The following is a 17,377-nucleotide window of genomic DNA, read 5'->3' on the forward strand; positions in this document are numbered from 1 at the left end:
ATACCTAGGAATAAACCTAACCAAAGATGTAAAAGATCCATATACTGAAAACTATAGAAAACTTATGAAGGAAATTGAAGAAGACACAAAGAAATGGGAAAACATTCCATGCTCATGGATTGGAAGAATAAATATTCAAATGCCAATACTACCCAAAGCAATCTACACATTAATGCAATCCCAATCAAAATTGCACTGGCATTCTTCTCAAAGCTAGAACAAACAATCCTAAAATTTGTATGGAACCACAAAAGACCCCAAATAGCCAAAGCAATATTGAAACATAAAAGCAGGGGCCCCTGTGTGGCTCAGCTGGTTAAGCATCCGACTTTAGCTCATGTCATGATCTCACGGTTTGCTGAGTTTGAGCTCTGCATCAGGCTCTGTGCTGACAGCTCAGAACCTGGAGCCTGCTTCAGATTCTGTGTCTCCTTCACTCTCTGCCCCTCCCCCACTCACCCTCTGTCTCTAATATGAATAAACATTAAAAAAAAAAAAAGAAGAAAACCAAAGAGGGAGGCATCAGAATCCCAGACTTCAGCCTCTACTACAAAGCTGTAATCATCAAGACAGCATGGTATTGGCACAAAAACAGACACATAGACCAGTGGGATAGAATAGAGAACCAAGAAGACCAGTGGGATAGAATAGAGAACCAAGAATTGGACCCACAAATGTATGGCCAACTAATCTTTGACAAAGCAGGAAACAGTATCCAATGGAAAAAAAGACAGTCTCCTTAGCAAATGGTGCTGAAAGAACTGGACGGCAACAAGCAGAAGAATGAAACTGTACCACTTTCTTACACCATATACAAAAATAAACTCAAAATGGATGAAAGACCTTAATGTGAGATAGGAAACCATCAAAACCCTAGAGAAGAAAACACGCAACAACCTCTTTGACCTCAGCTGCAGCAATTTCTTGCTTGACACATCTCCAAAACAAGGGAATTAAAAGCAAAAATGAACTACTGGGATCTCATAAAAAAAAAAAAAAAAAAAAAAAAAAAAAAAAGCTTCTGCACTGCAAAGGAAACAATCAACAAAACTAAAAGGCAACCGATGGAATGGGAAAAGATATTTGTGAATGACATATAGGATAAGGAGTATCCAAAATCTATAAAGAAATCACCAAACTCAACACCCGAAAAACAAATAATCCAGTGAAGAAATGGAAAGACATGAATAGACACTTCTCCAAAGAAGACATCCAGATGGCCAACAGACAACATGAAAAGATGATCAATGTCACTCATCATCAGGGAAACACAAATCAAAACCACATTCAGATAACACCTCATACTGGTCAGAGTGGCTAAAATTAAGTCAAGAAACAACAGATGCTGGTGAGGATGTGGAGAAATGGGAATCCTCTTGCACTGTCAGTGGGAATGCAAACTGGTGCAGCCACTCTGGAAAACAGTGTGGAGGTTCCTCAAAAAAATAAAAACAGAATTACCCTATGACCCAGCAATAGCACTACTAGGAATTTATCCAAAGGATACAGAAGGGCTGATTCATAGGGGCACATGTACCGCAATGTTCCTAGCAGTGCTTTCAACAATAGCCAAATTATGAAAAGAGCCTAAATGTCCTTCAACTGATGAACGGATAAAGAAGATACGGTTTAGATATACAATGAAATACTACTTGGCAATGAGAAAGAATGAAATAATGTCACTTGCAGCAACATGGATGGAACTGGAAGGTATTATGCTAAGTGAAATAAGTCAGAGAAAGACAGATATCATATGTTTTCACCCACATGTGGATCTTGAGAAACTTAACAGAAGATCATGAGGGAAGGGAAGGGAAAAAAATCATTACAAATAGGGAGGGAGGCAAACCTTAAGAGACTCTTAAATACAGAGAATAAACTGAGCATGGATGAGGGCTGGGGAGAGGGGAAAATCGGTGATGGGCATTGAGGAGGGCACTTGTTGGGATGAGCACTGGGTGTTGTATGTAAGTGCTGAACCATGGGAATCTACCTCAAAAGCCAAGAGCACACTTTACACACTGTATGTTAGCCAATTTGACAATAAATTGTATTAAAAAAAAAAAAAAAAAAGATCTGTGATTGCCAGGGACCTGGATGGAGGGAGAAGACTACAAGGGGCATGAGAGAACTTTTGGGGGGGGTAAAGAAATGTTTTATATCATGATTGTTTTAGTGGTTACTTGATGATATACATTTATCAAAAGTCAGAGAGTTGTACACTTAGAATATATAAATTTGTATAAATCATACCTAAATGCAACTGATTTTTAAAAATAGACAACAATAGGGGCGCCTGGGTGGCGCAGTCGGTTAAGCGTCCGACTTCAGCCAGGTCACGATCTCGCGGTCCGTGAGTTCGAGCCCCGCGTCAGGCTCTGGGCTGATGGCTCGGAGCCTGGAGCCTGTTTCCGATTCTGTGTCTCCCTCTCTCTCTGCCCCTCCCCCGTTCATGCTCTGTCTCTCTCTGTCCCAAAAATAAATAAAAAACATTGAAAAAAAAAAAAATAGACAACAATAGGGGCACGTGGGTGGCTCAGTCGGTTAAGCATCTGACTCTTGATTTCAGCTCAGGTTATGACCATATGTAAGATCAAGCCCCGCACTGGGTCTGCACTGACAGCATGGATGGAGCCTGCTTGGGATTCTCTCTCTCTCAAAATTAATAAACATTTTTTAAAAATAAAAATAACAAATTCTTTTTTAATTTTTTTTTAACGTTTATTTATTTTTGAGACAAAGAGAGACAGAGCATGAACAGGGGAGGGTCAGAGAGAGGGAGACACAGAATCGGAAACAGGCTCCAGGCTCCGAGCTGTCAGCACAGAGCCCGATGCGGGGCTTGAACTCACGGACCGCGAGATCATGACCTGAGCCGAAGTCGGCCGCTCAACCCACTGAGCCACCCAGGCGCCCCAATAACAAATTCTTTCATATTCCTTGGAATGTCTTTGGTACCCCATGAGTTATTTGTATCCCAATTTGAAAACTACTACTGGAAAGCATCTGTAATATTGTAATGGCCCATTGATGAGGCTGAAAGGAGCTCAGGGTTGTGATCAGATAATGCAAAGTATATGTATGTGTATTAGAGACTGGAGGCCAAGCTGGGACATTACAGCAGTAAAGGCAAATTACCATCATCCAAAGAAAAACAAGCAGGATCAGATGCCTCAGTGCAGGCCAGTGACCACTAGAGGTCAGCACCAGAACAAGTACCTTTCTTCCAATGGCAGGATTTTAAATTGCTCTTAGGAAGGACAGAAGGGGAGGAAAAAATTCTAAATTGAACTAAATATTTACTCAAAGAAGACTATTTCAACTTATAAATGCCTAAGTTTTAATTGGTAATATTAACGTTTCTACCATTAGTGGACACAAGGGTTTGTGAATTAAGTTGAGTTCCAATACAGAGAAATACGGTTTGGTTTCCTTGTTGCATATGGTTCCCCCTCTACATTGTTGGCACTCTTCTGTTAGGGGAAACTGTTGTCTGTTCTCTGCTAGCTCTAGTGGTTAGGCTGGTCTCTAGCACCGGTGACATTTAATTTCTGGTTCAGTACTAAGTATTTTCTATCGCTTTGGGGGCCCAGTTGGCATTGAGTATTCTAAAGAACAATTTCTTTAATTTCTTTAAATTATTACTTTATTTCCTTTATTATTATTTATTTCTTTAAATTATTCTTTAAATTATTACTCATCTATTACCACAGATGAGTTTCCTTGGCTTTGTTGGGCATCTTCCTACAGAAAATTATAACTGGTTTGTGCTGTTACCTTAACTAGGCCCAAAGGCAAACCTAGGAATTAGGAATTCCATCACAATAACCCTGATTTTGTAGAAAACTGGAAAGGAATCTTTGTTCTCAACATATTCTGCTACTTTGGTGTTTCCAAATTACTGCTTGGGTGGTTCCACGTTAGACTTGGTGCTTTTCTAAGAGACCTTGAAAATGGTCCAAAGAGACCATCTGCCTCTTGTTCAAAGAGAGGCAATCCCTGCTGTTCAAGGATTCCTTGAAACTTATCACGTTATTTCTTAAACTACATCAACCTTTTCCAGGGTTTCAGTCCAGAGAAGCCAAGACACAGGAGTCTAATCTTGACTCCTTTTCTTTTTGCTTGGGAACTAACTCTTCTAATCCCAATATTAGTTAGGGGTACTTCTTAATAGGCTATTTCCTCCTCTATCCTATGAACCTCCTTTTTCTGGCATTATCTACTTACTCCTTCTCTTGGACTACTATTAATGACTTAATCTTAAAGATGAATTGAGTGGAATACAGAGATAACAAACTTTATAGAATCTACTTAGTATTTTAAAAATAATTCAGAATATTACCCCTATAACATACAACATATAATGATTACAGTGTAATATTTAGAGACACTACTCTCTTGGTAGATTTTAAGCCTCTAGGCTTTAATTCTCAACTTTTTTTCTCCCACAGTGAGAAACACATTCTTATCAAGGACAATGGGTTTCTATGGCAATGATTTCAAAGTGTGTATGTATATGTGTGGAGTAAGTTATATTAGAGTGCAAGATGTGTAACTTCAGAAACTTCTCATATGTCCCTCATTATATATGTCATCAGCATATCTTTGCATCTCCTATAATACTTACGTCTTTCACACTGTGAGCACTTCATAAATATTTATGAAATGAACAAAGAGAAGGATGGAAAGAGGGAGTAAAGAAGGCCAGTAGCCTCACTAGGCTTAAATTTCCAGGACAAACATTAGCAGAACAGTATCAGAATCCTCAGTTACCAGAGGCAACAATTTAGTCTTTCCAACTAGATCTAATGTGTCTACTACCTTGGGAAGAAATTAATAAGAACTTTCAGTGAAAGTGGTAAGGTGTCCTATTTCTGCTCACCTGGATTTATAATCTTGGCCTCACTGAACAATTAGAACTACTACTGGAAAGCATATCCCTCTATGACTCAGCAATCTTGTACTATTGGAACATGTTACACAAACTCAGTCACAAATTCACAAACAACACTATATGCCAAACCATGGAGTTCAATGTCAATGCTCTAATATTTGTAAACTAACTTTATTTTCTTCACCACTGTGACAGAAGTGTTTGTAAGTGGGAAGCGCTAAGTCATCACATGAGTATTTTCCTATGTGCTGATGCTGAATGGAGGCTAAAGCCTAGTGAATTGTGACCGCTCTTAGCTAACCTGTATGGTCTTACAAATCTATTTTTCAGCCCTGTATTTCACCCTACAAATTTTTTACTACACTGAAATCTAGTCATCTATTATTTTATTATTTAAATTGGGTAATTTGGCTGGTTTGTCAAGCAATCTAGACAAGAACCACGAAGTCAGCAATTCTCTTTTCTGTGGAGTAAAGCTGCAGAGTCCAATCTATAAATATTCACCACAGAAACAGAAGAACTAAGACTAGTGTGGCAAAAATTTTAAAAGCAAACTAGAGAATCGTTTTATTAAATAACCCCCAAATGTTCTAGGCAGACACCACTCAACAAATATGAATGACCAATGGTAATTGTTGAGGATTTGGTTTCTCATACACCAATCAGTGACTTAGATAACAGACCACCTCTGAGGAAAAGAAATAGGGCATATGATCATTCTCACTTGCAGTCCATCCTTTCAGAATACTCCAAACTTGCAAACCAAATTCTGGGACAATGGAGTGTAACTGAAACTTCTTACTGAGAGCAATGTTAACACTAAGTCAGAAAGAAAACCAAAAACTGAAATAGGACATTAGTAAAATGAGGGGATTCCTTGCACTCACAAAGTACTTAAAAAGAGAAAAGTATAAAAAATCTAGGAACAGAGACTTAAAAAGGAGATGCAAATACACAGCACATAGGAGTCAACATCATCAGAATTCTTCTCTAGACAAGAGCCCAATCTTAAGTGACTGACTGGTTATATGGGCAACTCTAAAGACCGACTTTAGTGGAATTGTCTGTATCCATATAATTCTGCAAAGGCAGTCATTCATTCATTTATTCATTTACTATTAAAAAAAAAAAACCACGGAATCTTGAGTTGTCTACTATGGGCCAGACCAGAGCTCAATGTCAATGTTCTAATACTTGTAAATTAACTTCATTTTCTTCACTATTGTGATAGGAATACTCGCAAGTAGGAAGCACTGAGTTATCTGGCATTTTCCTAGGTGCTGGATGGAAACTAATGCCATGTGAATGTGACACCTTTATATCTCACTCTGCTTCAGTAGGGTGACCTGAACCTTAACTGCACAGAAGGTTTATACAAACAATTCATAAATATTTATTGAGAGCTATGGTTAAGTCGGGTGAGGAATCTTAACATTTTTAAGACAGAATTTCTGGCCTCAAGATGTTGTCTGGTGATGGTAATAGATTTAACATGAGGAAGTTTGGGTATCATTATATTGCTAGAAAGGAACAGTCCTGATAAGCAGCACAGTCTCTTTCTTACAAATATATAATTTGGTTTTCCTCTAAAGAATATTGGCTTATAATTACCGTTCTTCTAAATATTTATCTATTTAAAAGTATATATTATCTTAAAATTTTTTATGTAAGTAATACATACAGCTTAAACATTAATTATTTCAGAGGGCTTATACTCCAGGCTCTGTGCTGTCAGCACAGAGCCCGATGTGAGGCTTGAACCCATGAACTGCGAGATCATGACCTGAGCTGAAGTCGGAAGCTTAACCAACTGAGCCACCCAGGCACCCCCATTGTTTTAATTGGCATTCCATGATGACATCTGATGTGGAGCACCTTTTCATATACCTTATTTGCCATCTGTGTATCTTCTTTGGTGAAGTATCTTAAGATCTTTGGCCCATTTTTTAATCAGGTTTTTTGTTTTCTTATTGTTGACTTCTAAGAGTTCTTTATATATTTTGAACAACAATTTATTAGATGTGTCTTTGTAAATATTTTCTCTCAGTCTGTGGCTTGTCTTCTCATTCTCTAACACTGTATCTCACAGAGAAGTTGTGGGGTTTTTAAATTTTTAATTTTTTTAAATTTACATCCAAATTAGTTAGCACATAGTGCAACAATGATTTCAGGAGTAGATTCCTTAGTGCCCCTTACCCATTTAGCCCATCCCGCCTCCCAAAACCCCTCCAGTAACCCTTAGTTTGTTCTCCTTATTTATGGGTCTCTTATGCTTTGTCCCCCTCCCTGTTTTTATATTATTTGTTTCCCTTCCCTTATGTTCATCTGTTTTGTCTCTTAAAGTCCTCATATGAGTGAAGTCATAGGATTTTTGTCTTTCTCTGACTAATTTCACTTAGCATAATACCCTCCAGTTCCATCCACCTAGTTGCAAATGTCAAGATTTCATTCTTTTTGATTGCTGAGTAATACTCCATTGTATATATATATACCACATCTTCTTTATCCATTCATCCATTGATGGACATTTGGGCTCTTTCCATACTTTGGCTATTGTTGACAGTGCTGCTATAAACATGGGGGTGTATGTGTCCCTTCAAACCAGCACACCTGTATCCCATGGATAAATGCCTAGTAGTGCAATTGCTGGGTTGTAGGTTAGTTCTATTTTTAGTTTTTTGAGGAACCTCCATACTCCTTTCCAGAGTGGCTGTACCAGCTTGCATTCCCACCAACAATGCAAAAAAGATCTTCTTTCTCTGCATCCTCGCCAGCATCTGTTGTTGCCTGAGATGTTAATGTCAGCCATTCTGACAGGTGTAAGGTGGTATCTCATTTGTGGTTTTGATTTGTATTTCCCTGATGATGGGTGATGTTGAGCATTTTATCATGCATCAGTTGGCCATCTGGATGTCTTCTTTGGAGAAGTGTCTATTCATGTCTTTTGTCCATTTCTTCACTGGATTGTTTGTTTTTTGGGTGTTGAGGTTGTAAGTTCTTTATTTCTTGCCTCCGGAAACGTGTTGAGTAGGAAGTTGATGCAGCCAAGATCAAAGAGGTTTTTGCCTGCTTTCTCCTTGAGGATTTTGATGGTTTCCTGTCTTACATTTAGGTCTTTCATCCATTTTGAGTTATTTTTGTGTATGGTGTAAGAAAGTGGTCCAGGTTCATTCTGCATGTTGCTGTCCAGTTTTCTTAGCACCACTTGCTGAAGAAACTGTCTTTATTCCACTGGATATTCTTTCCTGCTTTGTCAAAGATTAGTTTGCCATGTGGGTTTTTTTTTTTTACATTTATTTATTTTGAGAGAGAGAGCAAGCAAGCATGTGCAAGCCAGAAAGGGGCAGGGGAAGAGAGAGAGAGAGAGAGAGAGAGAGAGAATGAGAATATGAATGAGAATATCCCAAGCAGGCTCCACGTTCAGTGTGGAATCCAACACAGGGATCAATCTCATGAACCATGAGATTGTAACCTGAGGTGAAATCAAAGGTTGGACACCCAGCCAACTGAGCCACCCAGGTGTCCCACAGAGAAATTATTGTTAATTTTAATGAAGTCCAGCTTATTACTTATTTCTTTCAAGGGTTGTACTTCAGTGTTGTATCTAAAAAGTCATCACCATACTCAAAGTCATCTGGACTTTCTCATATGTTATCTTCTAGAATGTCTTTTATAATTATCTAATTTATATAACTAAAACTATACAGTTACATGGCTTATCTTTTAGAATTTTGCATTTTACATTTAGGTTTATGATCCATCTTGAGTTAATTTTTGTGAATGGTGTCAGGTCTGTGACTAGATTCATTCTTTTGCATGTGGATGTCCAGTTGTTCCAGCACCATATCTTAAAAAGATTATTTTAGGGGCGCCTGGGTGGCTCAGTCGGTTAAGCAGCCGACTTCAGCTCAGGTCATGATCTCGCGGTCCGTGAGTTCAAGCCCCACGTTGGGCTCTGTGCTGACAGCTCAGAGCCTGGAGCCTGTTTCCGACTCTGTGTCTCCCTCTCTCTGACCCTCCCCCATTCATGCTCTTTCTCTGTCTCAAAAATAAACGTCAAAAAAAATTTTTTTGAAAAAAGATTATTTTACCTAAATTCAATTAGAACTGAAATTATTCTCCTTCTCATTGTCATTTTTCTTAATTTAAACTTAGTTACTTAACATACAGTGCACTATTTAAGGAATAGAATGCGGCAATTCATGACTTACATACAACACCCAGTGCTCATCAAAACAAGTGCCCTTTTTAATAACCACCACCCACATAGCTCATCTTCCAACCACCTCCATCAACCTTCTGTTCTCTATTGTTAAGAGTCTCCTGTGGTTTGTTTCCCTCTCTTCTTTTACCCTCCTTCCCATGTGTTCATCTGTTTTGTTTCTGAAATTCCACATGAATGAAATCATATGGTATTTGTCTTTCTCTGACTTATTTTGCTTAGTATAGTACACACTAGCTCCATCCATGTTATTGCAAATTACAAGATTTCATTCTTTTTGATGGCTAAGTAATATGCTACTTTTTGGGGGAGCATTTGGGCTCTCTCCATAGTTTGGCTACTGTTGATAACACCACTATAAACATTGGCATGGTTTTAAACTAGTTTTCAAGTGTAGTTTCATAATACACTTAGTTTTCCTATTTTTTGTGTTCCCCAAGTCTCCAAATAGTTAATGATAAACATGTAACTACTTAGATATTTACTGGGAAATTTTCTAAGGAATACATGCAGCAATTCCAAGGCACTGTATTTTAAGTCATTTCTCTAGTGTTTGCAACAGAATGCAGCATTTTTCATATTTTCTCTTCTCTTTTTGTGAATATTGCCTAACTAGATTATATATTTCATTTGTACTCATTCCTCTCCCCACTACTCTCAGTTTAAAACAGTATAAGGTACACAGAATGAGTTTGAGATACATTTACGAAGGATTTAATAAATGATACTTTTAATCCTGTATGAATTATATTCAGAATCTAATATATATTAATGATTTCAGAAAGTTTTTATCATGATTCATTCATTTAACCAACTTATCCTAAATGTTTACTGAGGACCTGCTATAGGTTAAATACTATTCTAGGTGTTGGGATGTATCAATGAAGAAAACAAAGATCTCTGCCTTCAGGAAACCTATGTCTAGCAAGCAGTGGAAGAAAGGGAGGGAGGCAAGTGAAAACGAAAATAAATTAGCCGTTACATAGTGAAGAGAGATGAAGCATACCAGAGTAAGTCAGATTGGAAGTGTGAAGTGTGGGAAGGGGCAGGTTGTAGTATTAAATAGTGGCCAAGGAAGGCCTCACTGAGAGAGGGTAAGATATAAGCATATACTTGAAGGAGATGAAGGAGTCAGCCAAGTGGTTATCTGTACCAAAGCAATCTTTACAGAGAAAATAGCTAGAACTGCATTGTCCAATAACATCTATGGCTACTGAGAACTTAAAATGTTCTCAGTGACTAAGTGACTAAGGAACTAAATTTTTATTGTATTTCATTTTATTTAAGTTTTTAAAATGATATTTGATTTATTCAAAAAAATCTTATGTGTGCAACAATTCAAGTATGTGAGTCTGTTTCAACTATAAATTTTATAAAATCTAAATAAAGATCAAATATCTGATAAAAATTCAGCACCCAAATGAGATGTGCTAGAACAGTGTAAGATATTCAGATTTCAAACACATAGTAAGAAAAATATAAAACATCTTATTTAGATATATTGGGTTAAATAAGATATACTAATAAAATTAATTTCATTTGTTTATTTTTACCTTTTTTAGTATTGCTACTGGAAAATTTTAAATTACACATGTGAATTGCTTCACATTTCTTTTGAACAACACTGAGCTAGAACAAGAAGCCTTCCTGCTAGGTCTGAAGAAAACCAAGACAGCTCAAAAGTAAACGTTGCTGAACTGAGTGAGTGAATAATATAGCATAAGATGAGGTCAGAGAGGTGCAGGTCTTCTTAAACTTTTCAAACCTTTCTCTGATAACAATGACAGTGACTGAAAATGCAAGGTTGGAGGCAGAATTGACACTTGAAACCAGGTGTCAGAAATTTCTAGAAAACCATTTTGTGTCCCTATCATGCCGATGCACTGTAACATGACATAAAGGACAATGGTGAGAAGAAAGGGGTAACAGTCAAGCCTTATTAAAATCTTGGCGGTGAGCAGGACTGGACAGCTTTCAACAAGTAGGTTAACCCAGTTCCCATGGTCCCAGACCCATAGAGACAGAGACTCTAGTAGTGTCAGGTCAGACCTAGTCCACCGTTCCTTCATTCTCCACATCATTATCTCCTTTCATCCAAGGCTGCTTCTCCTCAACTAGGAAACAGCTCTTTGTATTTCCTTTCTTATACCATATTAATCACCATCATCTATGCAATAGCTGTATGTATTTTTGTTAATATTTTATTTTTCTAAAGCAGTTGGAAACAATAACTATATTTTCCTGTTCATTTTTCTCCATATGATACAAAATTTATTAATTAACATAGATCTGGGGATGAAAAAAAAAGGCTTCTAAGTGGGATTAAAAATATGCTATTTTCATTCATTCATCAACTGTAAAATGTCCAAAATTGCATGCAACCCTGTGGATTAAGAAAACAAAACAAGGATAGGGGCACCTGGGTGGCTCAGTCAGTTAAGAATCCAACCCTTGGTTTTGGCTCAGATCATGAGCTCATGGTTTGTGACATCAAGCACTGGTCAGGCACAGGGCTGACAGCTTGAAACCTGCTTGGAATTCTCTCTCTCCCTCTCTCTCTCTGCCCCTACCCTGCTCGTGCACATGCTTGTGCATGCAAACTCTCTCAAAATTAGTAAGTAAACATTTTTTTAAAAAGGAATACAAAGCAAGAGTAAACAGGATCTGATTTACTAACCGGAAAGGCCCTGTGGATGTTATGCCTTCTAAGTAAGAGAGCGGAAAAAAAGAATTTTTATTTTTGCCCTGTACATTTCATTTTTAAATGCATAAAGAACACTATTAAAAAGGTGAGCATTTTATATAACATGAAGGACAAAGCAACATTCTGTTCCTGGGCCTGACTAATGTTGTATTCAAGAGTTTAGTTATTAACTCTTTTCCCAAAGCTGGAAACCCCCATGAAGTAATTAGTTAGAACACCATTCAAACTCAAAAGAAAACTGAAGATATTTAATGCTTGCTAATTTAAGCTTACTCCTTTCTAGAACAAGAAATCTTTCCTTTAAAAAAAAAAAAAGGGAAGCAAAACTAAAAGGGGTAGTTCCTTTTGTAGATGAAAGGAGTTGATTACATAAATGAGTCTGGTAGCTTTCTTACATGTGTCTCTTTATCCATAATTGCTTTCTCTTCTGAAAGAAGTGAGTTCCTATTTACTCCTAACCCAAATACCAAATACAAATGCTCTTTTGTTAGCTTTTACATAAAACTGTCAAAGGGCTGGGTGTCTAGGTCGTTCAGTTGGTTAAGTAATCTTATGGCCTGTGAGTCTGAGCCCTGCGTCAGGCTCTATGCTGACAGCTCAGAGCCTGGAGCCTGCTTCAGATTCTGTGTCTCCCTCTCTCTCTGCCACTCCCCAGCTTGCACTGTCTCTTCTCTCTCTCTCAAAAATAAACATTAAAAAAATGTTTTAAAGTCATATTTCTAAAGCTTCTCCAAGTCCTAAATCATAATCCATCTCTAGAGGATCTCTCTAGAGATTCTAGAGAAATCATAATCCATTCATATTTGTAAAGCTTCTCCAAGTCCTAAATCATAATCCATTCACCAACTCTAAATTAAACTGCAGCAAGAAAATAAGTTGCCACCCACTCCCTACCCCCACCCATCCCCACCACCCCTAACCAAAGTTATTACACATCACGGTTTCAGAATATCATCCTACATTCTTTGTATTCATTCAAAGGACTATTTAACTGAGAAACAACTGGAAGAGAGGTATGGAACATAACTCTTGACTGTTAAGTTGGCATATTCAGTTATCCTCTCTCGCTGGGGTAGTATTAAAAGTTCGGCACCAGAGAGAGATGACAGACAAACAAAAAATTTAAAAAGGGGGGTGGGTAGGAAGGAAGGGACAGGTGATAGAAAGGTAGGTACATGGGGCACAGTATCTTTCCTTTTCCTATGTAATTTTACATGGCAGAGGCAATTAAGGTAATTATTATGAGCACCCTATAGTCAATTCTAAATTATGTTTTATACAGAGGTAAACATATTCCATATATAAGCAATCCAATGGTGGGTAATTCAAAATTAATTTGTTTTTGGAATATTATTTCAGTTGGGGGAAGTAGTGGTATCTAGAAAATAATCTTTACATCTGCGATTGGCTTATGACTTAATAATCTAGGAACCCATAATACTTTAAAATAAGGAACTATCCTGTCAAGACAAGATCTCCATAGTCTCTGTCCCAAATCCTGCTTCTAACTCCATTCTCTGTATGAATACCATCACATTTCAAACTAATGCACGGTCTCAACACAGTTGCTGGGTTTTCTGTTTTTGTTTTATATCTGTAGACACCCTTGTTGTTTCACACTGTCTACACCACTCTGGGGTGGATAGTTAATTGAGATTTTTTTATTTAAGACACTTCCCTTCTTAATTTCTGTAGGATTTGAATTAAGACTCTTCTTGTACAGGCATACCTCAGAGATATGACAGGCTCAGCTCCAGACAACCGCAACAAAACAAATTGTTGCAAAGAAGTGAGTCAAATAAATTTTTCGGTTTCCCAGTGCATATGAAAAATATGGTTACACTCTACTATAGTCACTGTAGTCTATTAAGTGTAAAATAGCATTATGTCTTAAAACTCAATATACATACCTTAATTAAAAGATACTTTGTGGCTAAAAGAATGTCAAGTATCATCTGAGCTTTTAAAAGAAAGTCATAACCTTTTTGCTGGCAGAGGATCTTGCCTCTATGTCGATGGCTGCTGATCAGGGTGGTAGTTGCTGAAGGTTGGGGTAGCTGTAGCAATTTCTTAAAATAAGACAACAATAAAGTTTGCTGCATCAATCAACTCTTCCTTTCATCAACAATTTCTCTGTAACATCTGATGCTGTCTGAGAACATTTTACCCACAGCAGAACTTCTTTCAAAATTGGGGTCAACTGCGTTGGTGGTATAGTGGTTAGCATAGCTGCCTTCCAAAATTGGGGTCAAAGCTATCAAACCCTGTGGCTGCTATATTAACTCAGTTTATGTAATATTCTAATATTTTAATATTCTATGGAAGTCCTGAATCACTACATGGTACACTTGAAACTAATATTACACTGTATGTTAACTGGAATTTAAATAAAAACTTAAAAAATATTCAGTAAACCACTTTGAATTTTTTTAATTTGTAATATTTTTTATTTTAGAGAGAGTGCATGCAAGTGGGGGAGAGGGAGAGAGAAAGACGGAGAGAATCTTATGCATGTTCCAGGCTCAGTGCAGAGCCTGACGTTGGGCTCAATCCCACAACCCCGGGATCATGACCTGAGCCAGAATCAAGAGTCAGACACTCAACCAACTGAGCCACCCAGGCGCCCCTTCAGTAAACCATTTTGTAAACAGATGTGCTGTCACCAAGGCTTTGTTGTTTTATTTATTGTACAGGGCACAAACTAAGTACATTTAGCATAGTTCGTAAAAGCCCTAGGTTTTTGGAATGGTAAAAATGAGCACTGGCTTCAACTTAAAATCACCAGCTGCATCAGCCCCTAACAAGAGTCAGCCTGTCCACTGAAGCTTTGAAACCAGGTATTGACTTCTCTCTAGCTATGAAAGTCACAGATGGCATCTTATTCCAATAGAAGGCTATTTTGTCTATACTGAAACTCTGTTTAGTGTAGCCATTTTCATTAATTGTCACAGCTAGCCCTTCCAAATAACTTGCCGCAGCTTCTACATCAGCACTTGCTGGTTAAATCTCATAAACCAACATGCTAGCTTCAAACACGTCCTTGCAACTCCCTCACCTCTTTCAACCTTCACAGAATTGAAGAGAATTAAAGCCTTGCTCTGGATTAAGCTTTGGCTTAAGAAAATGTTGTAGCTGGTTTGATCTTCTATCCAGACCACTAAAATTTTCTCCATATCAGCAATAAGGCTATTTCACTTTCTTATCATTCATATGTTCACTATAGTAACACTTTTAATTTCCTTCAAGAACTTTTTCTCTGCATTTAAAACTTGACTGTTTGATCAAAGAGGTATAGATGTAGCGTACCTTGGCTTTCAACATGTTTTCCTCACTAACCTTAATCATTTCTAGCTTTTGATCTAAAATGAGAGATGTGTGACTCTTCTTTTCTCTTGAACACTTAGAGGCCATTGTAGGATTAGCAACTGGCCTGATTTCAATATTCCTCAGGGAATAGGGAGGGAGAGGGAGAAAAATAGAACAGTGGAGCAGTCAGAACACATACAACACGTATTAAGTTCACCATCTTATATAGGCACAACTCATGACCCCCCAAAATAATTACAACAGTAACATCAATCACTGATCACAGATCACAATAACAAACATAATAATGAAAAAAGTTTGAAATATTACAAGAATTACCAAAATGTTACACAACACAAAATTAGCAAATGTTGGAAAAAATTGTGCTCAATACAGGGTTACCACAAATCTTCAATCTGGAAAAAAAAAAAAACAAAAAAACAAAAACCCCAACACATTATCTTCAAAGTGCAATACAGTGAAACTCAATAAAATGAAGTACACCTGTATCAAAGACTTAAACAGAATATATGACAACACTAATAAAATTTGGACATAGATATTTGACTCTAACTCACAGGTCCCCCATGATTTACCTAATGTACCATTTAGCATAACTGATTATTACATATCCTTTATAGCTCAGCATCAGCAGACTGGTTCACTAACCAGAAAGACACCCTTTCCCAATCCAGAAGCACTGCATGAGATTCTGAGGTTTCCTGTTCCTTCATGCCTCCCCATTTATCCATTGCAAATACCAGGTTTTCCTGAGATCACAGCCATCCTCAAGCTACTCTTCCTTGCCCTAGGACAGATTCAGGTACAGGTCTACAGTGGCTAGTGGCCAGAAAGAGAAAGAAAGGAGAGAGGGAAGTTTCAGCAACACCTTACAACAACTCTGTAAGATGTTATTACTTAATGGCTACGTTCTAAGGTACTCTTGAGCTTGAATTTCAGGTACCTTAGAAATTAACTAGATTTTGTAAGCCAAGAATCACGTAATATATTTATTAAAACTTTACTTGTGTGGCACCTGAGTGGCTCAGTCAGTTAAGCATCCAAATCTTGATTTTGCTCAGGTCATGATCTCACAGCTGTAAGATCGAGCTCTGAGTCGGACTCTGCACTGAGCTTGGAGCTTAATTGGGATTCTCTTTCTTCTCCCTCTTTCTCTGCCCCTCCCTATCTTGTGTGCTCTCTCTCCCTCATTAACTAAGAAAACTTAAAAAAAAAATGACTTCACTTTACCTCACTTACATGTGGAATCCTAAAAAAAAAAAAAACAACCAAGCTCAAAGAGAAATCAGATGGCCAGAGATGGAGAGATGGAGGGATGGAGGGCTGGGAGGTTGGTGAAATGGAGGAAGGGAGTCAAAAAGTACAAGCTTCCAGTATAAAATGAGTCATGGGATGTAAAACATAGCATGGCAACTATAGTTAATACTGTATTGCATATATGAAAGTTTCTGAGAGATCTTAAAAGCTCTTATCACAAGAAAAAAATGCTATATGTATTGTGACATTCACTAGACTTGTGGTGATCACTTTGCAATACTTACAAATAACAACTCATGCTGTACACCTAAAACTAGTATTGTATGTTAATTATACCTCAACTTAAATATTCATATATATAAATACATATATACACACAGATACATATACATATACATTTATATACATTATATACATTTATATGTATCTGTGTGTATATGGAGAGAAAAAAATGTTATATAAGACAATTAGGAGGAATTAGATAAATCAAAGTTCCTGTCCTGGAGGGACCTCTCAAGTTTAACAATTACACTATCATTTTAACATCTATAACCCATAACTCACAGATTTCTTGACTATATCCCCATCAACAACCTTTCTGCTTATTTTATTAGTGTTAGTGCTACATATCCAACTCATATTTAGCTAATGGTTTATTCGGTATCCCTCAACTCTCTTTGTCAGACATGTATAAAAATGTGGTAGTTCTCCAATTCATATTTATGTGGTTTGCTTGGTTTTTTTTTTAATGTTTATTTATTTAGATATCAAGAGAGAAGGAATGATCAGAGATGTGGGGGGACAGAGAGAGAATCCCAAGCAGGCTCCACGCTGTCAGCACAGAGCCCAATGCAGGGCTCAATCCCATGAACTACGACATAATGACCTGAGCCGAATTCAAGAGTCAGATACTTAACTGAGTGAGACATCCAAGCACCCCTTGCTCGTTTGTTTGTTTTCTTCAAGTAAATTC

The 17,377-nt window shown here is 37.5% G+C and overlaps 1 protein-coding gene across 4 annotated transcripts in view; it reads right to left on the bottom strand.

Annotated features, from left to right (window-relative positions):
- ART3 (ADP-ribosyltransferase 3 (inactive)) overlaps nt 1-17,377 on the bottom strand; it is a 140,626-nt gene that overhangs the window by 43,477 nt on the left and 79,772 nt on the right. The window contains exon 1 of one of the 4 annotated variants that reach the window (XM_058722242.1): nt 13,731-13,752. The exons of the other annotated variants lie outside the window; for them this stretch is intronic. The gene's annotated coding sequence lies outside the window, so the exon portion shown is untranslated. Of the gene's footprint in view, nt 1-13,730; nt 13,753-17,377 lie in introns of those variants that run through there. 4 annotated transcript variants of the gene reach the window in all.

This window comes from Neofelis nebulosa, chromosome 3 (assembly GCF_028018385.1).
Source record: "Neofelis nebulosa isolate mNeoNeb1 chromosome 3, mNeoNeb1.pri, whole genome shotgun sequence".
NCBI lineage: Eukaryota > Metazoa > Chordata > Mammalia > Carnivora > Felidae > Neofelis > Neofelis nebulosa.